The following is a 23,871-nucleotide window of genomic DNA, read 5'->3' as shown; positions in this document are numbered from 1 at the left end:
ACCTCAATCTCTACCCACGGAGCTTGCTTCGTTCCTAAATCCCTTGGCTAGCCCAGGTTATACCCAACAGACTGGAAACGTTAATTCAAGCCTCATAGATGACGTGTCCTTGTGTCCTTCGTGGTTTTAGAGAATCACCCAGTGAGCAAACAGACATTTAGGTGGTCAATAAAAACATGGCTACAAATTTATTATACAATATGTCTTTTTAAAAATATTAAAATGGGGGAGATGTTGGGAGCTATTAAGACAACACAATTGTCCTGATCTCTGAATTGGACCTCTCCCCCCAGAAGAAAAGGGGGTCAAAAGCGGGCCACCGACACACCGTTACAAGAACAACCACAGAATGTTCCAGCCCTAAGCCAGCACCAGATGTCCTGAACACACCCTGATACCACCAAGTTCCTGCTTCTTCCTATAATGAATGGAGCTTGAGGACTCCTATGGAATAGAGGGTAGGTCTGCAGGCTTGGAAGGGAATAGGAACTCTACAGGAAGACTGAAACTTTCAAGTAACATAGACCCTTGGGGCTCTCAGAAACTGAACTACACTCAAAAGAACACACAGAGACAGGACCTAGGGTTACACACACATATGTAGCTTTAATGCAGCTTGGTTTCCCATAGGCCCACACACATGCTTAAGCGGACTCTCCCAAAAGCAATTGCCTATATGTGTGATATATTCCAATAGTTGATCTTCCTTGTGGAACCACAGGAGGCAAGGAAGCAGCTAATGTCGCATAAATAATGTACCAGGGTGGGGAAAGATCCATGAAGGGCCCACTCAATCAGACCAGAAGGCTAGAGGAGTGGGGGAAGGGTGGAGGGAGGGCTTAGTGAACTGAAGTTAGAAATTAAAAATCAATCAATCAATCAATTAAACAAGAGAATAAATGATTCAGATTGTCAATTGGATGCTTTGCTTGAAATCATACTCAAGATTGCTTCCATATAGAAGTTTCTTCCTTGTCATTTATAAACCTATATCACTTTGAATAAAAATTTTTGTAAGGTAGATTGGAGTAGGTAAGGATATATGGTGGGTGTTTGCCCAGTGTGCCAGAGTCCTTGAATATTGCCTCCTTAACCAATAAACAAGCAGGGCAGGATAGCTCAGATCTCAGAAGGTAGAAGCTGAGCATTCAGTGTTTCATGACACTTGGCTACATATGGACTTCTTGCTATCCTGGGCTAAATGAGGTTGGCTACTTCAAAATAACCACACAAGAAGAGCAAGCAGGCACAGGAAATAAAAACACAAAGAACATTAAGATCAAATGTTGGATGGGGCACTATCGGATGGATGGAGTGTCCTGATAGGCATAAATAACTTACCTGCTTTGGACACTGCTCTCAGAAACTCCAATCTCAGCAAGTCAATGCAGTCACACCACACTCCAAGGCTCAGAGTGTCTTGTGGAGCCATTTGAGTCCTTATATATACTCGTTTTCTCTCACACCTCCGATGTTTAGCCACACCTCTCAGGCCAAAGCTGCCATATGATAGGATTATGAACTCTCCAACCACTTAATCTTATTTTGACCTAGTTGAGTGAATCAGATCTTCATGAGGGGATGTATAAAACTGAGGTCTATGATCCTAAGCCCATCCAGGATACTTCTCAAACTTTGAGCCCTGGGATTTTTTTATTCTTCCATATTACTTGCAGCCTATTTCTCAGGTCTCTCTGGAACTATTATATAGCCTGAGATGAGAGGTAGGTCTCAGTAACAGGATTGACTATTTTGGTAGGAGATAGGGTGTATCCAGTATGATTAGATCTCTAGGCAGGCAAGTGAGGACCCATAAATGAAGAACCATTTGCCAAGTCAGTGTTAAAACATTAAATATATCTCTTTCTTTGTCGTTCTCTGTCGCTACCTCTCTTTTTGTCTCTCTAGGTTGTGCTGGCTCTCTCTCTCTCTCTCTCTCTCTCTCTCTCTCTCTCTCTCTCTCTCTCTCATCTATATTTATTTGAATTTATTTCTGCCCGAGATTTACCTTTGATGAAATAATTGCAGTAGATGAGTTCAAATATGTCTGGGGCCCTTAAGAATGGCTCAGGTCTTTCAAGAAGAACTACTCTTCCACAGGAAGACCATTCTATTCCTAGCTTCCATATGTCAGCTCATAACAATCTACAACTTCAATTATAGGAGGTCTGTCATTCTCCTCTGTCTTCTTAGGGTAGTGCATGCTAACATGTAAGCACGGAAAACATATATGCCCCCCAAAATACCAAAAGAGCTTGATATGTTATTGTGTTATAGGCCTTTAATAACAGATCTTGTGAGGTGCAGTCTAATCTCTCTGAGTTCAAGGCCTGCATGCCATCACTAGAGAGTTCAAGGAAAGTCTCACCTGCAAAAGAACACCATAATTCAAAACAAACAAATTTCAAAAAAAAAGAAAGCAGAGCCAGGCAGTGGTGGCACATACCTCTAATCCTAGCACTTGGGAGGCAGAGGCAGGCAGATTTCAGAGTTTGAGGCCAGCCTGGTCTACAGAGTGAGTTCCAGGACAGCCAGGGCTACTCAGAGAAACCCTGTCTCAAAAAAAAAAAAAAAAAAAAAAAAAAGCAGAGAACCCAATGTTTATGAAAGATCCTGGCAGAATGTAAAAGGACACAGAAGCCCTGAAATTGGCAAGATAGACGTCAGTGTTAGCAGAATTAGCTTCACTGGTTTAGAAAAATAGAGGTGCACAATGCTCTGGCCACTCCTTGAACCTGTGTATCTGCCAATGTTCTGACCAGGTGTGTGCCCATTGCTGCACCTTCATTAGACTCTTTCCTTGTACCTCTCCCATACCCATTTCTTGAGAATAGACATTGTTTAGATCTGGAAATCCCCTACTCTCCCCCTTCTCCTTCCCCCCCTAAGGGCCTATAAAAAGTGGGACCTCTTTCCCCTCGAGGTCGACTCCTCTACCCCTGCATGGGATGAGTTGTCCCCAGAGCTCTGGCTTTCTCCGAATAAAGCCTCATGGGGTTTGCAACAAGCTTGATCTGTCATGAGTTCTTGGGTGTCCGCTATTGTCCTGAGGCCTGAGCGAGGGGCTCCTTTCGGAGTCTTCCATTTGGGGGCTCGTCCCAGGATTGGCGTGACCACCCACGTCTCCAAAGACCCACTTGGAGGTGAAATTTTTTGTCTAAAAATATTTCTGTAAGCCGGCTAGGTTCTGTGCTGAAATTTGCAGCCGCGACGTTTCGTGAGAAATGGAGACCTTTGCCTCGGGATGAGGCACTGAGTGTGAACAGCAGATGTGCTGGAATCACCGGCTGCTGTTCGCTCTGGGGGACGCCCTGAGCAAGGGGAAGGACTCCAGGAGTCCGTCTGGGGAGGGGAGTGTACTCCCTCGACCATCTGCATTTCTGAGTTGGTTTTGTCTGTTTGATCAAAAACAGGCATCTGTCAGTGTGTGTTTGTTTTTTGTGTCTGTTTTCAGGCATTTGTCAGTGTGTGTTTGTTTTTTGTGTCTGTTTTCAGGTATTTGTCAGTGTGTGTGTGTTTTGTGTCTGTTTTCCGTGATGTTAGACGGACTGTAACGACCCCCCCCCCCAAGTTTGACTTTAGACCACTGGACTGAAGTTAGATCAAGGGCCCATAATCTTTCAGTAGAAATTAAGAAGGGACCTTGGCAGACTTTCTGCGTCTCCGAGTGGCCGACTTTTAATGTAAAATGGTCACTGGAGGGGACTTTTGGTTTGACTCTTATCTTTGAAGTTAAAGCCATTGTTTTTCAGAGCGGACCTGGGTTCCACCTGGATCAACAGCCTTACCTCATTCAGAATTCACCGCCATAAATCAAACCATGGATTCCCCCGCACCTCTCAGAGCCCTCCCCTGGCTGCTCCCATGCAGATGAGTGGGTCAGCACAGTGTCCTTGCTTTCTGCCCTAAGAAGCAGTCCCTGCACCCGGCTCTGAGATTGCTAAAGGCACAGTCTGAGGACCGAGGACCTGCAGCTGGGACCCGGAGCCGACAAGCCCAGAGTCCCCCAGCAGATGAAGCTCCTGACACCACTTCTGCCTTTTCCTTTGCAAGCTGTGGGCAACCTGCCCACAGACAGGCAGTCTTTGCAGACCCTCCAATATTGGCCTTTCTCATTGGCTGATCTGTACAATTGGAACGCTGGGTTCCCTCTGGACCTGCCAGATTAGAACTACAACATGGCTCAAGGTAAGGAGAGGTTGACAGTTTACCGGCCGGGCTCTAGTCTAAAGGGAGCGATGAGATGCCCCACCAATTTGGCTAAGGTAAGAAAAGTGATGCAGGGCCCTACCGAGCCCCCATCTTTTTTTCTAGAAAGATTGATAGAAGCTTATAGATACTACACTCCTTTTAACCCGACCTCTGAGGGTCAACAAGCCGCGGTTGCTATGGCTTTTAAAGATTACATGCCATGGCTTTACAAGATATAGTTAAGGAGGCAGAGAAGGTGTATCACAAGAGAGAAACAGAGGGAATATGAAGGAAAGAACAGGCCAGAGAATAGACAGGGTACCTGGGCAACAAGGAACCCAGACCTGAAGGAAGAAGATCTGTCCAGAAGATTTTAGAGAAGGACCAATGTGAAGGGCCCCTAAGGTCCTGACTCTGAAAGATGATGAATAGGGGAGACGGGGATCGGACCCCCTCCCCGAGCCTAGGGTAACCCTGATGGTGGAAGAGACTCCCATGGACTTTTAATTGACACAGGGGCAGAACATTCTGTGTTGAAACATCCACTGAGAAAATTTAAAAAATTAAAAAAAAAAAAACCATAGTGATTGGAGCCACTGGTCAGAAACAATACCTCTGGACCACTGCATGCACTGTAGATCTGGGGAAAGGCCAAGTGAGTTATCCCTTCTTGGTCATTCCTGAGTGTCCCACGCCGCTTCTAGGAAGAGATCTTCTGACTAAATTAAAGGCCTAGATCAGATTTACCCAAGAAGGGAGAGAGTAACTTGGGAATCTCCCACCTCTGTAGTCTTAGCCCTGCAGCTTGAGGAAGAATACCGATTGCATGAAGGCATAAAGCAAATAGAGGTGCCAGACCTAAAAGATTGGTTGACTGCTTTCCCTAGAGCATGGGCAGAGACTGGAGGCATGGGAATGGCTATCAGAGTTCCCCCTGTGGTTGTGGGACTGAAGACGGATGCAACCCCTATAGGAGTGCGCCAATACCCAATGAGCCGTGAAGCAAGAGATGGAATCAGGCCACATATTCAGAGACTATTACAATTAGGTATTTTGGTACCTTACCAGTCACCCTGGAATACTCCTTTACTGCCGGTAAAGAAACTTGGCACGAGTGACTACTGACCAGTCCAAGACCTGAGAGAGGTCAATAAGAGGGTCCAAGATATTCACCAAACTGTTCCTAATCCTTATACTAAATTAAAGGCCCAGATCAGATTTATGCTTTCTTTTGCCTGAAGTTACATCTCCCTAGCCAGCCCATATTCGCCTTTGAGTGGAGAGATCCTGACACTGGACAAACGGGACAATTGACCTGGACACGGTTACCCCAGGGGTTTAAAAACTCCCCCACCCTTTTTGATGAGGCTCTACATTGAGATTTAGCCTCCTTCTGAGCTGAAAACTTCCAGACAACTCTGCTTCAATATGTTGATGACTTGCTGCAACCACAGAGAGAGAATGCTGGCAGGGGACCAAGAGATTGCTAGCAGAACTGGGTGAGTTGGGTTACCGGGCCTCTGCTAAAAAGCCCAGCTATGTCAGATGGAAGTAGTCTACTTGGGATATACCCTCTGGGATGGAAAACGGTGGCTGACAGAGACTAAGAAAAGGACTGTGACTCAAATACCAACACCGGCTACTCCAAGACAGGTGAGAGAATTCTTGGGCACCGCTGGGTTCTGCAGACTTTGGATACCTGGGTTTGCAACACTGGCTGACCCCCTGTATCCCTGACCAAGGAAAGTGGGGAATTCAGATGGATATCAGAACATCAGAAAGCCTTTGAAAATATTAAAAAGGCCCTGCTGACTGCACCAGCCTAGGCATTGCCAGATCTAACCAAGCCCTTCATCCTCTAAGTTGATGAGAGGACAGTTCTTACTCAGGCTCTAGAGCCGTGGAAGAAGCCGGTGGCATATTTGTCTAAGAAGCTGAACCCAGTGGCCAGCGGATGGCCCACATGCTTAAAGGCCGTTGCTGCAGTAGCCCTACTCGTTAAGGATGCTGACAAATTAACTCTGGGAAAGCAAATAACTGTGGTAACCCCCCACTCTCTGGAAAGCATTATCTGCCAACCCCCAGACTGATAGATGACAAATGCCCAGATGACTCACTACCAGAGTCTGCTGCTGACTGAATGGGTCATGTTTGCTCCTTCTGCTATTCTCAACTCTGCCTGCAAAGTGATCTACGTGACCAGCTGTGGCCAGGTGTTCCAAACTGGTACACAGACAGAAGCAGTTTCCTAGTAGAAGTTTTTGAAGATACCTTTTCAGGATGGGTGGAGGCCTATCCAACAAAAGAGAAACTGCCAATGTTGTGGTTAAGAAAATCCTAGAAGAAATTTTTCCATGGTTTAGAATACCTAAGGTAATAGGGTCTGACAATGGACCCACCTTTGTTGCCCAGGTAAGTCAGGGACTGGCCATCCAACTGGGGATTGATTAGAAATTACATTGTGTTTATAGACCCCAGAGTTCAGAACAGGTAGAAAGGATGAATAAAACTCTAATAAAAAACTTGACTAAGTTAATCTTAGAGACCGGCGGGAATTACTGGACAGCCCTCCTTCCCTTTGCCTTGTTTCACATCAGTAACACACTGGAAACATTTAAGCTCACTCCATATGAAATCCTGTACAGGGGGGGGATGGGAGGGCTCCCCTGCTCACTGAAGTAGAGAGAGTGTTAGATCCTTTAAAATTTAACCCTGGTTCTTCATTATTTACATGCATGAAAGCCCTAGAAGTGGTCAGAAACACCACCTGAGTGCAGCTCAAAGAGGCGTATGAACCAGGAGACTTGATGATACCACACCAGTTCCAGGTGGGAGATGCAGTTCTCGTCTGATGACATCGAGCTGAGAATCTAAAACCCTGTTAGAAAGGCTCTTGCATCATGCTGCTGACCACCTCCACTGCTGTCAAAGTAGAAGGCATCTCTGCTTAGATTCATGCCTCTCACATAAAGCAAGCTCCTGAAGAATAAATCCCCTTGGTTGACCGCCCTCATTTCTACTCTGATAGACCCTCTAATAATTTTGCTCTTACTGCTGATGTGTGGCCCGATAGTTCTTAATAAGTTGGTGACCTTTATTAGAGAGAAGATTGGTGCCGTTCAGCTGTTAGTATTAAAGATAACAATACCAGTCTCTGCAGAACCTTGAAAAAGAGGTTGCAGTTTAGTTCTAAGATTAGAACTAGTAACTAGAAGAAGTGGGGAATGAAAGATCCTGGCAGAATGTAAAAGGACACAGAAGCCCTGAAATTGACAAGATAGACATCAGTGTTAGCAGAATTAGCTTCACTGGTTTAGAAAAATAGAGGTGCACAATGCTCTGGCCACTCCTTGAACCTGTGTGTCTGCCAGTGTTCTGACCAGGTGTGTGCCCATTGCTGCACCTTCATTAGACTCTTTCCTTGTACCCCTCCCATACCCATTTCTTGAGAATAGACATTGTTTAGATCTGGAAATCCCCTACTCTCCCCCTTCTCCTTCCCCCCCTAAGGGCCTATAAAAAGTGGGACCTCTTTCCTTCGAGGTCGACTCTCTACCCCTGCATGGGATATGAGTCGTCCCCAGAGCTCTGGCTTTCTCCGAATAAAGCCTCATGTGGTTTGCAACAAGCTTGGTCTGTCGTGAGTTCTTGGGTGTCCCCTATTGTCCTGAGGCCTGAGCGAGGGGCTCCTTTCGGAGTCTTTCATTTACATCAAACACTTTAACCCTATCACACAACAGGAAGAAGCTGGGAGATCTCAATGTGTTTGACACCAGTCTGTATAAGATATTTTTCATTATCTAGACCGATATTGTTCCTTTGGGTAAAGCCAAAAAACCGAGACAGGCCTGATAGTCAAGAGCCCATTAACTAAAACAGTCTGATTTACTGAGTTTTATTTGTTCCTTAGTTAGTAACTCTTTATATACTGCTTTTTAAATTTATTTTTGAGGATGAGCCTTTCACTCTAGCCATAGTGATCTGAAACTCCAATTAGCAACAATCCTCCAGCCTCAACATTCTACCCAGGAAGCTAGTTGTTGTGAGCCAACACCTGGCTGAGTTTTCTTTTCTTTTCTTTTCTTTTCTTTTTTTAAATAATTTTTTATTAGGAATTTTCCTCATTTACATGCTATCCAAATGATCCTTCTGCTATCCAAAAAGTCCCCAATACACTCCCCTCCACACTCTCCTACCCACCCACTCCCACATTTTGGCACTGGCATTCCACTGTACTGGGGCATATAAAGTTTGCAAGTCCAATGGGCCTCTCTTTCCAGTGATGGCCTACTAGGTCATCTTTCGATACATATGCAGCTAGAGTCAAGAGCTCTGGGGTACTGGTTAGTTCATAATGTTGTTCCACCTATAGGGTTGCAGTTCCCTTTAGCTCCGTGGGTACTTTCTCTAGCTCCTCCATTGGGGTCCCTGTGATCCATCCAATAGCTGACTGTGAGCATCCACTTCTGTGTTTGGTAGGCCCCAGCATTGTCTCACTAGAGACAGTTATATCTGGGTCCTTTCAGCAAAATCTTACTAGTGTATGCAATGGTGTCAGCATTTGGAAGCTGATTATGGGATGAATCCCTGGATATGGCAGTCTTTAGATGGTCCATCCTTTCATCACAGCTCCAAACTTTATCTCTGTAACTCTTTCCATGGGTGTATTGTTCCCAATTCAAGAAGGGGCACAGTGTCCACACTTTGGTCTTCGTTCTTCTTGAGTTTCATGCGTTTAAAAAATTGTATCTTATATCTTGGGTATCCTAAGTTTTGGGCTAATATCCACTTATCAGTGAGTACATATTGTGTGAGTTCCTTTGTGCTTGTGTTACCTCACTCAGGATGATGCCCTCCAGATCCATCCATTTGCTTAGGAATTTCATAAATTCATTCCTTTTAATAGCTGAGTAGTACTCCATTATGTAAATGTACCACATTTTCTGTATCCATTCCTCTGTTGAGGGGCATCTGTGTTCTTTCCAGCTTCTGGCTATTATAAATAAGGCTGCTATGAACATAGTGGAGCATGTGTCCTTCTTACCGGTTGGAACATCTTCTGGATATATGCCCAGGAGAGGTATTGCTGGATCCTCTGGTAGTATTATGTCCAATTTTCTAAGGAACCGCCAAACTGATTTCCAGAGTGTTTGTACAAGCTTGCAATCCCACCAACAATGAAGGAGTGTTCCTCTTTCTCCACATCCTCGCCAGCATCTCCTGTCACCTGAATTTTTGATCTTAGCCATTCTGACTGGTGTGAGGTGGAATCTCAGGGTTGTTTTGATTTGCATTTCCCTGATGATTAAGGATGTTGAACATTTTTTCAGGTGCTTCTCTGCCATTCGGTATTTCTCAGGTGAGAATTCTTTGTTCAGTTCTGAGCCCCATTTTTTAATGGAGTTATTTGATTTTCTGGAGTCCACCTTCTTGAGTTCTTTATATATATTGGATATTATTCCCATATCAGATTTAGGATGGGTAAAGATCCTTTCCCAATCTGTTGGTGGTCTTTTTGTCTTATTGACGGAGTCTTTTGCCTTGCAGAAGCTTTGCAACTTTTTGAGGACCCATTTATCGATTCTGGATCTTACAGCACAAGCCTTTGCTGTTCTATTCAGGAATTTTTCCCCTGTACCCATATCTTCGAGGATTTTCCCTACTTTCTCCTCTATAAGTTTCAGTGTCTCTGGTTTTATGTGGAGTTCCTTAATCCAGTTAGATTTGACCTTAGTACAAGGAGATAGGAATGGATCAATTCACATTCTTCTACATGATAACAACCAGTTGTGCCAGCACCATTTGTTGAAAATGCTTTTTTCCACTGGATGGTTTTTGTTCCCTTGTCAAAGATCAAGTGACCATAAGTGTGTGGGTTCATCTCAGGGTCTTCAATTCTGTTCCATTGGTCTACTTGTCTGTTGTTATACCTGTATCATGCAGTTTTTATCACAATTGCTCTGTAGTACAGCTTTAGGTCAGGCATGGTGATTCCATCAGAGGTTCTTTTATCCTTGAGAAGAGTTTTTGCTATCCTAGGTTTTTTGTAGTTCCAGATGAATTTGCAGATTGCCCTTTCTAATTCCTTGAAGAATTGAGTTGGAATTTTGATGGGAATTGCATTGAATCTGTAGATTGCTTTTGGCAAGATAGCCATTTTTACAATGTTAATCCTGGCAATCCATGAGCATGGGACGTCTTTCCATCTTCTGAGATCTTCTTTCATTTCTTTCTTCAGAGACTTGAAGTTCTTGTCATACAGATCTTTCACTTCCTTAGTTAGAGTCACACCAAGGTATTTTATATTGTTTGTGACTATTGAGAAGGGTGTTGTTTCCCTAATTTCCTTCTCAGCCTGTTTATCCTTTGTGTACAGAAAGGCCATTGACTTGCTTGAGTTAATTTTATATCCAGCTATTTCATTGAAGCTGTTTATCAGGCTAAGGAGTTCTCTGGTGGAATTTTTAGGGTCACTTATGTATACTATCATATCATCTGCAAAGAGTGATATTTTGACTTCTTCTTTTCCAATTTGTATCCCCTTGATCTCCTTTTGTTGTCTAATTGCTCTGGCTAGGACTTCAAGTACAATGTTGAATAGGTAGGGAGAGAGTTGACAGCCTTGTCTAGTCCCTGATTTTAGTGGGATTTCTTCCAGCTTCTCACCATTTACTTTGATGTTGGCTACTGGTTTGCTGTAGATTGCTTTTATCATGTTTAGGTATGGGCCTTGAATTCCTGATCTTTCCAAGACTTTTATCATGAAGCTGTGTTGGATTTTGTCAAAGGCTTTCTCAGCATCTAAAGAGATGATCACGTGGTTTTTGTCTTTGAGTTTGTTTATATACTGGATTACATTGATGGATTTCAGTATATTAAACCATCCTTGCATCCCTGGGATGAAACCTACTTGGTCAGGATGGATGCTTGTTTTGATGTGTTCTTGGATTCGGTTAGCAAGAACTTTATTGAGGATTTTTGCATAGATATTCATAAGGGAAATTGGTCTGAAGTTCTCTATCTTTGTTGGGTCTTTTTGTGGTTTAGGTATCAGGGTAATTGTGGCTTCATAGATGAGTTGGGTAGAGCACCTTTCTATTTTGTGGAATACTTTGTGAAGAACTGGGATTAGATCTTCTTTGAAGGTCTGATAGAACTCTGCACTAAACCCTTCTGGTCCTGGGCTTTCTTTGGTTGGGAGACTCTTAATGACTGCTTCTATTTCTTTATGGGATATGGGACTGTTTAGATCATTAACCTGATCTTGATTTAACTATGGTACCTGGTATCTGTCTAGAAACTTGTCCATTTCATCCAGGTTCTCCAATTTTGTTGAGTATAGCCTTTTGTAGAAGGATCTGATGGTGTTTTGGATTTCTTCAGGATCTGTTGTTATGTCTCCCTTTTCATTTCTGATTTTGTTTGTTGATTAGAATACTTTCCCTATGTCCTCTAGTGAGTCTGGCTAAGGGTTTATCTATCTTTGTGATTTTCTCAAAGAGCCAGCTCCTTGATTGGTTGATTTTTTGAATAGTTCTTCTTGTTTCCACTTGGTTGATTTCACCCATGAGTTTGATTATTTCCTGCCGTCTACTCCTCTTGGGTGAATTTGCTTCCTTTCGTTCTAGAGCTTTTAGGAGTGTTGTCAAGCTGCTAACGTGTGCTCTCTCTACTTCTTTTTGGAGGCACTCAGAGCTATGAGTTTTCCTCTTAGAAATGCTTTCATTGTGTCCCATAAGTTTGGGTATGTTGTGGCTTCATTTTCATTAAACTCCAAAAAGGCCTTAATTTCTTTCTTTATTCTTTCCTTGACCAAGGTATCATTGAGAAGAGTGTTGTTTAGTTTCCACCTGTGTGTTGGCTGTCTATTATGTATTTTGTTATTGAAGGTCAGCCTTAGTCCGTGGTGATCTGATAGGATGCATGGGACAATTTCAATATTTTTGTATATGTTGAGGCTTTTTTTGTTACCAATTATGTGGTCAGTTTTGGAGAGGGTACCGTGAGGTGCTGAGAAGAAGGTATATCCTTTTGTTTTAGGATAAAATGTTCTGTAGATATCTGTCAGATCCATTTGTTTCATAACCTCTGTTACTTTCACTGTGTCCCTGTTTAGTTTCTGCTTCCATGATCTGTCCATTGGTGAAAGTGGTGTGTTGAAGTCTCCCACTATTATTGTGTAAGGTGCAATGTGTGCTTTGAGCTTTACTAAAGTATCTCTAATGAATGTGGCTGCCCTTGTATTTGGAGCATAGATATTCAGAATTGATAGCTCCTCTTGGAGGATTTTACCTTTGATGAGTATGAAGTGCCCTTCCTTGTCTTTTTTGATGACTTTGGATTGGAAGTCGATTTTATTATATTAGGATGGCTACTCCAGCTTGTTTCTCATTACCATTTGCTTGGAAAATTGTTTTCCAGCCTTTCATTCTGAGGCAGTATCTATCTTTTTCTCTGAGATGAGTTTCCTGTAGGCAGCAAAATGTTGGGTCTTGTTTGTGTAGCCAGTCTGTTAGTCTATGTCTTTTAATTGGGGAGTTGAGTCCATTGATATCAACAGATATTAGGGAGAAGTAATTGTTGCTTCTTTTATTTTTGTTGTTAGAGTTGGTGTTTTGTTCTTGTGGCTGTCTTCTTTTAGGTTTCTTGAGGGATTACCTTCTTCCTTTTTCTAGGACGTGGTTTCTGTCCTTGTATTGGTTTTTTTCTGTTATTATCCTTTGAAGGGCTGGATTCGTGGAAAGATAATGTGTGAATTTGGTTTTGTCGTGGAAAACTTTGGTTTCTCCATCTATGGTAATTGAGAGTTTGGCTGGGTATAGTAGCCTGGGCTGGAATTTGTGTTCTCTTAGTTTCTGTATAACATCTGTCCAGGCCCTTCTGGCTTTCATAGTCTCTGGTGCAAAATCTGGTGTAATTCTGATAGGCTTGCCTTTATATGTTACTTGACCTTTTTCCCTTACTGCTTTTAGTATTCTATCTTTATTTAGTGCATTTGTTGTTCTGATTATTATGTGTCGGAAGGAATTTCTTTTCTGGTCCAGTCTATTTGGAGTTCTGTAGGCTTCTTGTATGTTCATGGGCATCTGTTTCTTTAGGTTTGGGAAGTTTTTCTCTATGATTTTGTTGAAGATATTTGCCGGTCCTTTGAGTTGAAAATCTTCATTCTCATCTACTCCTATTATCCGTAGGTTTGGTCTTCTCATTGTGTCCTGGATTTCCTGGATGTTTTGAGTTAGGATCTTTTTGGATTTTGTATTTTCTTTGATTGTTGTGCCGATGTACTCTATGGAGTCTTCTGCACCTGAGATTCTCTTTTCCATCTCTTGTATTCTGTTGCTAATGCTCACATCTATGGTTCCAGATTTCTTTCCTAGGGTTTTTATCTCCAGTGGTGCCTCAATTTGGGTTTTCTTTATTGTGTCTACTTCCTTTTTTAGATCTTGGATGGTTTTATTCAATTCCATCACCTGTTTGGTCTGGTTTTCCTGCAATTCTTTAAGGGATTTTTGTGCTTCCTCTTTAATGTCTTCTACCTGTTTAGCAGTGTTCTCCTGTATTTCTTTGTGTTATTAAAGTCCTTCTTGATGTCATCTACCATCATCATGAGATATGCTTTTAGATCTGCATCTAGCTTTTCTGGTGTGTTGGGGTGCCCTGCACTGGGCGAAGTGGAAGTGCTGGGTTCTGATGATGGTGAGTGGTCTTGGTTTCTGTTAGTAAGATTATTATGTTTACCTTTCGCCATCTGGTAATCTCTGGAGTTAGTTGTTATAGTTGTCTCTGATTAGAGATTGGAGCAGATGCTGTGTTCCACTCACCAGAAGTCTTAAGATCCCATGGAGGGTGTCCTGGGTAGCTGGCAGGTGTCAGCTGACTCTATGTCTCTATGCCAGCTACCCCAGTGCTGGTTGGGCCGGAAGGGGTTTGTGCCCCTACTCAGGCCGGTTTTCTGCTTCCCTAGCTAATGCAGTCTCAGGTCCCGCACGATTGGATTGGAGCAGAAGCTGTGTTCCACTCACCAGAAGTCTTAAGATCCCCTGGCAGGTGTCGTGGGTGGCTGGCAGGTGTCAGCCGACTGGCTGAGTTTTCTTAACAGGTGATATACATGGCTCTGAATGTGTAGCACATTGGTTTTACTCTGATCCTGACACTAGACATGCACACAAACCCTCCTCAAATATACTCTGAAAATGTGTGGCAACGATATTGTCACAAATGCATATTCTCTTCTGGAATATGTAGATGAATTGAATGTTCTGTCCTCTCAGCTTGTTATCTACTCAGAGGGCCGAGGCAGGAGGATGGCTTGTATCTATTTTTGCTAGGCAGTAATTCTAAAGATGCAGACAATTGGAAATGGTTCCTTAGAATCAGGAACCCTGTGGCACAGGCCTTTAATCCCTACACTCTGGGAGCAGAAGTGGCAGCTTGATGAGTTCAAGACAAGCTCCAGAAAAGAAAAGACTGCATAGGAACACTTCTCCATTTCCCTATACATTGTATAGTATTAGACCCTAAAAGTTCATAGAATTAGTGTGAAATGTTGCTTTCATTAGGTTGGTGGCTACAGAATTTCTGATGAGAAAGAATAGGAAATATTCCATTAAACTAGATTGAGAGTACTTCATACACAGATGTTAGAAAGGAAAGTTTAATTTCATTTACAAAATAAAGGCCCAGCTGTGAACAACAAATCAAAATCCAGGGCTGGAGAGACAGCTCAGCAGTTAAGAGCACTACTGCTCTTCCAGAGGTCCTAAGTTCAATTCCCAGCAACCATATGTTGGCTCCACCTGTGTTTACGTGTGTATCATTCCAAGTGTTTGTCTGATGAGTTCAGTCTTAGTGACAGCAATAGTCACTGGCAGTGCCCAGTTTGCTGGAGCATTAAGATGAAGCACGCTAACAAGCAGGAAATGTGCACCTACTTGAGGTTCAGCGTCTCCCCCATGAATAAGCGAGCCATAGACCTTAATAAAAATGGAAAGGACAGTAAGCATCCTATGTACCGGATGCTGGTCCATTCATCTGTTGATGTCCCTAACATACAAGAGAAGGTGAATGAGGGGAAGTACTGGAGTTAAGTGGAGTTCAAGGCTGACACACAGCTGCTTCTGCATAACAGTGATCTGCTATGGAGCAGGGAGCAAGGGGACATTGCAAGGATGTGATATAAAGACACATACCATGAGCTGGACGAGCTGCAGCTTTGAAAGAACTGCTAATACCTGTCAAACCCATGGCCGGACAACTGGTTCTGCTACCCTTGCATATCTAATCATAAGCTGGTTTGGGCTAAAATGAAAGATTTGGGGTTTTGGCCAGCCAAAGTCATGCAGAAAGAAGACAGTCAAGTTTGTGTTCGATTCTTTGGCCATACAACCAGAGAGGCTGGATTCCTTTTGAAAATATTCGGGATATCACAGTCAATATTCACAGAATACATGTGAGGCACAGCATGGGCTTGAAAAAGGCCAGTGACAAGCTGGAACTGCATCAGCGCTTCCTCCATGAAGGAAGGTTCTGGAAGTCTAAGAATGATGACTGAGGTGAGACAGAGGCAGAATCCAGTATCTCCTTGACCAGTAATGAACCACTGAAGGTCACTCAAGTGCCAAGAGCAAAGAAAGGACGACATAATCCGAGTGTGGAGCCCAGAAAGGAAGAACCCGAGCCAGAAATGGAAGCAGTAAGTTTCAGACAGGAAATCTCCACAATACCTCAGCCCCTTGACAGGGTGTCAGTGTCAACCCAGACCAGGAAGTTAAGTGCCTCTTCCCCACGAATGCTGCATCTGCATCGAAGGACTCAGATGACAAGCAATGGTGTCTGTCAGAGCATGTGCCACGACAAGTATACCAAAAATCTTAATGACTTTAAAGACAGGATGAAGTTGGACCACAAGCGGGAAACAGAGAGAGTGGTCTGTACAGTGCTGGAAAAGTTGCGTTCCGAAATGGAAGAAGAAAAACAACAAGCCGTAAACAAAGCTGTAGCCAACATGCAAGCTGAGATGCACAGAAAATGTAAGCAGGTGAAGGAAAAGTGTAAGGAAGAATTTGTGGAGGAGATCAAGGAACTAGCGGTTCAGCACAAGAAGCTCATTTCTCAGATCAAGAAGCAGTGGTGCTACAACAGTGAGGAGGAGGCAGGCCATGTACCATGGCTGTTGGAGATCGGCCTACTGCTCCATTTAGTGCCAGCAGGAGCACTGGCACACAGAGCACAAGCACACCTGACACCAGGAGAGATGAGCCTGCTGCCACCCTCACATGCAGCTGTTTTTGTTCCCAAGAAGCCAAAATGGTTTAGAATTTGCCTCCCATTTTGCACCAGCCTTTAAACACTTTTCGTGATGAAATTCTGCACAGTAGTTTTTTTTGTTAATGCTCCTCCAGCATTTTTCGGGGGCTGAAGTAACACCAATGGAGGGTACTACTCTAAATAAATATAATTGTGGACTTGTTACAGTTTCAGCAAATTTTAAAACATTTTTAGGTTTTACAGAAATTTTATCTTTTAAAGAACAAATCTAAAAAAAAAAAAAAAACAGAAAACAAAAACAAACAAGCAAACAAAAAACAAAAGCAGTGACAGGTGAATAAGAGAGTCTAATGGAGACAGAACAGAGCTGAATGTAAGAGCTGCAGATGCATCAGAAGAACAGACCACCAAGCTGATGTTGCTGAGCTGGTTTGGGCAGTTTGCTTAAGGTCCACAGGCCTCGCCTGGGGCTGTGCTGGTGGCACATGTTTGAATATAGGGAACATGGTTGACACAGCAGGACTAGACCTGCATAGTTTCTCTTAAACATTTCCCAATTGTGTTTTCATTATTTCTTTTCAATATATAACATTTATAACAAATTATTACCTTTGATCTTGTAGTTTAAAATTGCAGGGAAACTGGGGTAATCTTTTACTGAGCTGGATCTTAGAGAAAAATGAAAATATTATACTTTGCATATTTCATCAATGTCTTGACATGAGTGCATGTAACAAAATAAGCAGCAAACACTAAAATTGAAAGCCAAAACCTGTATTCAAAACACCGAATTACAGCTGAGGCATACGAGTTTATAACTGAGTCCCTTCCCACCTTCCCTCTCCAGTGCCACTCTAACCCACCCTGTGTCTCCTACTCAGAGGGAGAGCACTTACATGTCATAGAAACCATTGTGTTGTAGGGGAGGGTCATTGCTGCTAACAAATCCCTCACTGTACCAGTGAGAATGCATGCTCCGTTCCTTGTATTAAAGATACTGTGATTTATACAAAGTCCGTATTCTGCGGGATGTCTGGATAAGCAGCATTACTGGTAGGACTGGAATGATAGTTGAATAACATTTATTTATACATAGATATATAAAAGACAACCAGGAAAATTAAATCTAAAAAAGAGAAAAAAGAAAAAATGAAACTAAAAAATAAATTCATTTAGAATCAAGACAATGTCTTTAATCAGCACCCCTGAAGACCAACAAATCAACCTTTACTGTGTCATCATCAATCTTATGTCCCTGGACATGACAGATTAACACAATGTAGAGAAGTCACTTCCTGGTTATGAGGGCTGATTAAAAAAAAAAAAAAAAAAAAAGATGGTGAGCATAATGGAGCCAGACACTTGACCCTGGGCTTCAGGACTCCCAAAGTCTTTTCTCTCTTTGAAGAGTTTCCTCATATCTCTGCCTCCCAGTTCCACCTCCCAATCAATACTGCCATCTGCTGGATGCTTCAATCCCACTAAAAAATAAAAAGTAGTTTTCAGTGTCTAGATTACTAGAGGTCCTTTTCTGAAAAGGAGAGCAACTGAGGCTACCCTGAAAGGGAGGGCCCTGATCACTGAATGACTTCCAATCACTGAACTTTCTTTTTTTTTTTTTTCCTTTCTTTTCTTTTTTTTTTTTTCTTTTCTTTTCTTTACTCAGTTGGTATTCATATACTTAGTTTGGAATTTGTTTATGAGACCTGGTCTTGTTCTGAAGCTTACGTTTGTTGAAACTCCTTTATTTATTTATTTATTTATTTATTTATTTATTTATTTATTCATTCATTCAGTTTTATGTATATGAGTACTCTGTCTACATGTACACCTGCGTGCCAGAACAGGGTATTGAATCCCATTATAAATAGTTGTGAGCCACCATGTGGTTGCTTGGAATAGAACTCAGGACCTTTGGAAGAGGATCCCAGTGCTCCTAACCACTGAGCAAACTCTCAAACCCTTTTGAAAAATATTTTATTGGTTTACTTTAGGTATATGAGTGTTCTATCTGCATGTGCACCTGTGTGCCAGAAGAGGGCATCAGATTCCATTATAGATGGTCATAAACTACCATGTAGTTGCTGGGATTGAACTCAGAATCTCTAGAAGAGCAGCCAATGCTTTTAAGCACTGAGCCATCTCTCTGTCCCCCTGAAGCTTAAGTTTGAAGAAAGAAACCAAACTGAAGCCATTTTGAGTAAAGCTTCCATTTTGAATAGTGGTCAAATAAAGTATAAGGTCTCAAGACCTCCCTTGGTAACAGACATCCTCCTTGGCAGACACAGACATGTACATAGATAATTGACAACCTGGTTGGCAAATTGGGACATGAATACCAGGTAAGTCAGCCACCACGGTTGAGTAAACCAAACAATGAGAAAATGATAAATGTACCACAAAAAGAAATATTCCTAGGAAAGTCCCCTAGTCCTGAGTCCCAATTGGTGGGAAAGAATGTAACTGTAACTTGCTAAAGATGTTCTTGGTTTTCAAGCATCAAAGCTCTATAACATTCTGGCTTAGTAGATAGAGGTCGAGTACATTTCAGTACTGGAGTCTTATCTACTTCCCTAATTGATCGGAAGTGGCTTGATGAAAATAAATTTTTGTTTTCTGTCTTGACCTGGTGTTTGAGTTGTGCTGGATCTAAACAGAACCCATAAAGTTATTTGAAACTCCAACTCCCAGAAATCCTCCTGACTCCCCTTCCATAGGATGACTCCTGTAAGGCCACACACCTTGATGAGTTTTGTTCACATGTGACCCAGGTGGTTCTGAGTATGAATTGGCATAACTTTATTCTATTCCTGACAATAGACAGTCCCACAACTCTCCTCAAAATATTCTCAAAGGATGTCCTGAAAAACAGTTTGTCATCATCATAAAATGTGTTCTGGAATAAAGAGTTGAGTAGGATGCTCTTTTAGTCATCCTCTATATTAGCTGCTCAGATGGCAGAGGCACAACGATGGGGTGCATTCACTCACACAGGAAAAGATTCTGGAGATGTACCAGCATTGTAACAGTTTCTGCCTAGAATCACAAATGCCCAGCCCTCCCATCAGCATTGCAAGAACTTGACAGGGTGGACATGAGTGTCATCCCAGAATCAAGATTTTGAGGCATATGGATCAGAATTTCAAGATCTTATTTGGGTATACTTCAAGTTTGAAGCCAACCTTAGCAATTAAAACCTGTTACTCAAAGCAATTTATAATTTGTAATAGAAGAGAAGAGGCATATTGAGTCATTATTTATTCTGAAAGATCTAGGAGGACAGGGCAGACACAAAATGATACGAGTATTGGGACAAGGTGAGCACAATGCACTGCATGCAAGTATGAGAGTTTAAAACAAATCTTACTCAGTAAGAGAAAAGCTTACAACATGTTGTCATTCAAAAGTCCTTTATTAGGCTGGCAGTGGTGGAACATGCCTTTAATCCCAGTACTTGGGAGGCAGAAACAGGGAGATTTTGGAGTTCAAGGCCAGCCTGGTCTACAGAGTGAGTTCCAGGACATCGAGGGCTGTCTCAAAAAAAAAGAAAGAAAGAAAGAAAGAAAGAAAAAAGAAAAACAAAAGAGAAGAGAAGAGAAGAGAAGAGAAGAGAAGAGAAGAGAAGAGAGAGGGAGAGTGAGAGAGAGAGAGAAGGAAAGAAGGAAGGAAGGAAGGAAGGAAGGAAGGAAGGAAGGAAGGAAGGAAGGAAGGAAGGAAGGAAAAAAGGAAGGAAAGAGAGAAAGAAGGAAAGAAAGAAAGAGAGAAAGAAAGAAGGAAAGAAAGAAAGAAAGAAAGAAAGAAAGAAAGAAAGAAAGGAAGGAAGGAAGGAAGGAAGGAAGGAAGGAAGGAAGGAAGGAAGGAAGGAAGGAAGAAAGAAAAACAAAAAGAAAGTGCTAGTATGAGGGCTGGAGTTATTGTTCAGTAGCTAAGAGCAGTGAGTACTCTTCCAGAGGTCCTGAGTTCAGTTACCAGCAGCCACATGGTAGCTCACAACCATGGGATTTGATGCCCTCTTCTGGTGTGTCTGAAGACAGCAACAGTGTATTCATATACATAGAATAAATAAAACTTACCAAAAAAAAAAAAAAAAGTGCTGGGATGCAAGCCCTACAGTACAGGCTGGGTTTGTACTGTAGACATTAGGCTAAAAATAGCATCCGGTTCACCATGTCAACAGTCTTACTTCAAATCTGAAAGACTGGATTTGAATTCAAAAGAAAAGAAACTAGCTTTTCTTCCCAGGAACATCCAAAAATGCTTGAAGGTACATGTTGTGTGCCTCTAATGAGTCATTGGGTCATGGCTTTTTTTCTCAGAACCTAGCAGTGACCTCCCCTTGTTGCCCGCCGCTTTTGTTCCCCCTGGTAAGAACACACTCAGGGCAACCGGAATCTTCTGCGGCACAAGCTTTATTGCTTACCCCATCAGGAGCCAGTGGAGAAGAGAGCCAGAGAGAGAGAGAGAGATGGCGGAGCCCCCTCCCTTTTATGGAGGACTGTCCTCCGCCTCGGACGTGTCACTCCCTGATTGGCTGCAGCCCATCAGCCAGAGTTGTCATCACGGGAAAGGCAGAGCACATGGGGTGGGAAACTACCCCAGCGCATGTGCAGATGGTTTGTTTATTACTTAGAACACAGGTGTCAGTGCCATCTTATAATGGCGAATGTGAGGACGGCTCCTTACATCTCCCCCTTTTCTTTTATTTAAGAGCAATAGGCCACCCATAATAATGAGAGTGGAGATAGAGGTCAAATCCCCAGTGTGTAAAATAGGGGCTTTACACAAAACCTCCTCCCAGGCTCATCACCCGAAGGGGTCTTGGTCTGCTCCCGTGTCGTTTTTCCTGGGGGAAGGACACTTGGACACTCAACCTTCTTGAAAGATGACATGTCTCCCTAGAATAGGCTCATAAATGCCACAGAGCCCTTCTACTGCAGTGCTTAGCCGTGCAACTCTCTCGGGCTGCTGAAGCACACTCACTCTATCCCGTGCAATGAGACTAGCCTCGTGGGGTGCAAGAGCTGAGTGGCCAGCGACCTATTGCTTAAGCATAGATAACCATATATCAGGGGAAGCACCATGTTCTAGTGCTGCAAGCGTCTGGGAAATAACCACCATGTCTCTCCTAATTTGGGCCTTAAGCTTACAGACCAATCAGAGAAGCAACACTAATCCACAGCAAAGAACAGCTCCAAATAATTCCACCCCCACCCATTCTTTAAAGAAGGAAAATGTTGAAAAGATAGTCCTTAGGTCAGGGACAGGTCCAAGTGCGTGGGGCAAGTCTCAATTTTCAAAGGGTCTGTTCAAATTTAGCCGTCCAATTCTGTATCTCCCAACGCTGCTCTCCCTTTGTTGTTATCGTACTGGACATCACCAAGATGAGGGACATCAGTATACCCTTGGTCAGTCTGGATTTTTCGGGTGAGTCTTTCCGGTATCCAAAATGGGTTGTCTTCATTCTGTGGAAAAACACAAACAGCTCCCCTGGATCTTATCAAAATAGGATCCGGTCCTTTCCATTTGTTACTTAAAACATCTTTCCATTTAACCATTTCTTTGGGCCTATCTGGCTCTGAACAATGACGTTCAGCCGCTGTATCTTTGTTAATTGTCCAGTGGCTTCACCTGTTCGGGAGAGCGCCTTCCAGGCCTTAATAGCCGTGGAGGAAATTTGGGCATAAGCTCCCCAGTGATAATTTGTTTGATCAGCGGTATAAGCTCCCTGACCCGTTAACAGGTCAAAGGTCCAATCTCTCTGCTCTGGAGTCAAAGCGGCAGCATTTGCTCGGGCCTGCATTTGTGCAGCCTCTTGCCATAGAGCTCTCCATTCCATATATTTGCCCGCACTGGGGAGAGCGGCTTTTGCAATCATTTGCCAGACGGCAGGAGTTAATGCCTCGCCAGCAAGCCTGCCTAACTGCACCAAGGTGAAATTAGCATTGGCTCCATATTTACTAACCAACTTAGCAAGCTCTTTAACCTGTAAATACTCTACTGGAGCGTGGACATGCCCACCCTCGGCTCCTTCAAAGACTGAAAATGCCTGTTGTATCTTCCTTTGTGCCTCTCTTGAAATGAACGAGTCCGCGCACTGCCTCTCTGCACACAGCCGACGCACTATGCAGGGCGGAGGCTCTGCATAGGGCAGAGGTGCACTATGACCCTGAAGCCGACTGCCCTGAGGCCAAGCAGCAAGCTGGCCTTTGCCAGCCGCTTTTGGCTTTTTTCTTGACTTAAAAGCTCGAATTTCTCTCTCATAACGAGCTGCTCCCTCCTCCAAGTCTGTTTTCTCAGAAGGGCTAATTTTTTCATCTGATTTACAGCTACTAAGAACTGGCTCTTTAAACTCATCTCTTTTCTCCTCTTTCCTTCTAATCTCTCCCCAGGTATTTTTCCCTGACATTAACTTTTCTTTTTTCCTTTGTTTTTTCTCCTCTTTCCTTCTAATCTCTCCCCAGGTATTCTTCCCTGACATTAACTTTTCTTTTTTCCTTTGTTTTTTCTCCTCTTTCCTTCTAATCTCTCCCCAGGTATTCTTCCCTGACATTAACTTTTCCTTGGGTTCAAGACCCGTGGAAAGGCCTGTATACTTATTTCGCGCGCCATGCTTTCTCTTTTTTCCTGCTCTCTCTCCCCACTTTACTTCTGATAGACTGTCTTGAATTTTGTCCAGAATTCTCCACCCTGTCTTAACCACTTGTTGACATGTGAAAAGAAATAAAAAGGCTTTTAACACTAGAGAAAGTTCAAGACCAGACATACCTTGTAAAGCTGTAACGAACGCGCATCCGTTCCCCAGCTGAAGAGTTCTGAACCCACGCCGGATCCTTCTCAACAGTCTGTTTTGTGGGAACACTTCATTACCACAGTTCCCCAGCTGAAGAGTTCTGAATCCACACCGGATCCTTCTCAACAGTCTGTTTTCCGGGAACACTTCATTAACCGCTCCTTCCCCGTGATGTAGTAGCTCCCGGGTTTCAGCACCATTTGTTGCCCGCCGCTTTTGTTCCCCCTGGTAAGAACACACTCAGGGCAACCGGAATCTTCTGCGGCACAAGCTTTATTGCTTACCCCATCAGGAGCCAGTGGAGAAGAGAGCCAGAGAGAGAGAGAGAGATGGCGGAGCCCCCTCCCTTTTATGGAGGACTGTCCTCCGCCTCGGACGTGTCACTCCCTGATTGGCTGCAGCCCATCAGCCAGAGTTGTCATCACGGGAAAGGCAGAGCACATGGGGTGGGAAACTACCCCAGCGCATGTGCAGATGGTTTGTTTATTACTTAGAACACAGGTGTCAGTGCCATCTTATAATGGCGAATGTGAGGACGGCTCCTTACATCCCCATATTTACTCCCAACAGGAACATGGTCTTTTTGTAGACACAGAATCTATGACAATCTAGATATCTCATAT

The 23,871-nt window shown here is 43.2% G+C and overlaps 1 pseudogene; it reads left to right on the top strand.

Annotated features, from left to right (window-relative positions):
* Positions 1-15,110: 15,110 nt before the first annotated feature.
* Positions 15,111-16,448, top strand: LOC147004146 (zinc finger MYND domain-containing protein 11 pseudogene; annotated as a pseudogene).
* Positions 16,449-23,871: the final 7,423 nt, after the last annotated feature.

Source organism: Mus caroli, unplaced genomic scaffold (genome assembly GCF_978045245.1).
Source record: "Mus caroli unplaced genomic scaffold, Mus_caroli_1 scaffold_6, whole genome shotgun sequence".
Classification (NCBI taxonomy): domain Eukaryota; kingdom Metazoa; phylum Chordata; class Mammalia; order Rodentia; family Muridae; genus Mus; species Mus caroli.
Note: the sequence above shows the minus strand (reverse complement) of the source record. Positions and strands in the feature narration are given on the sequence as shown.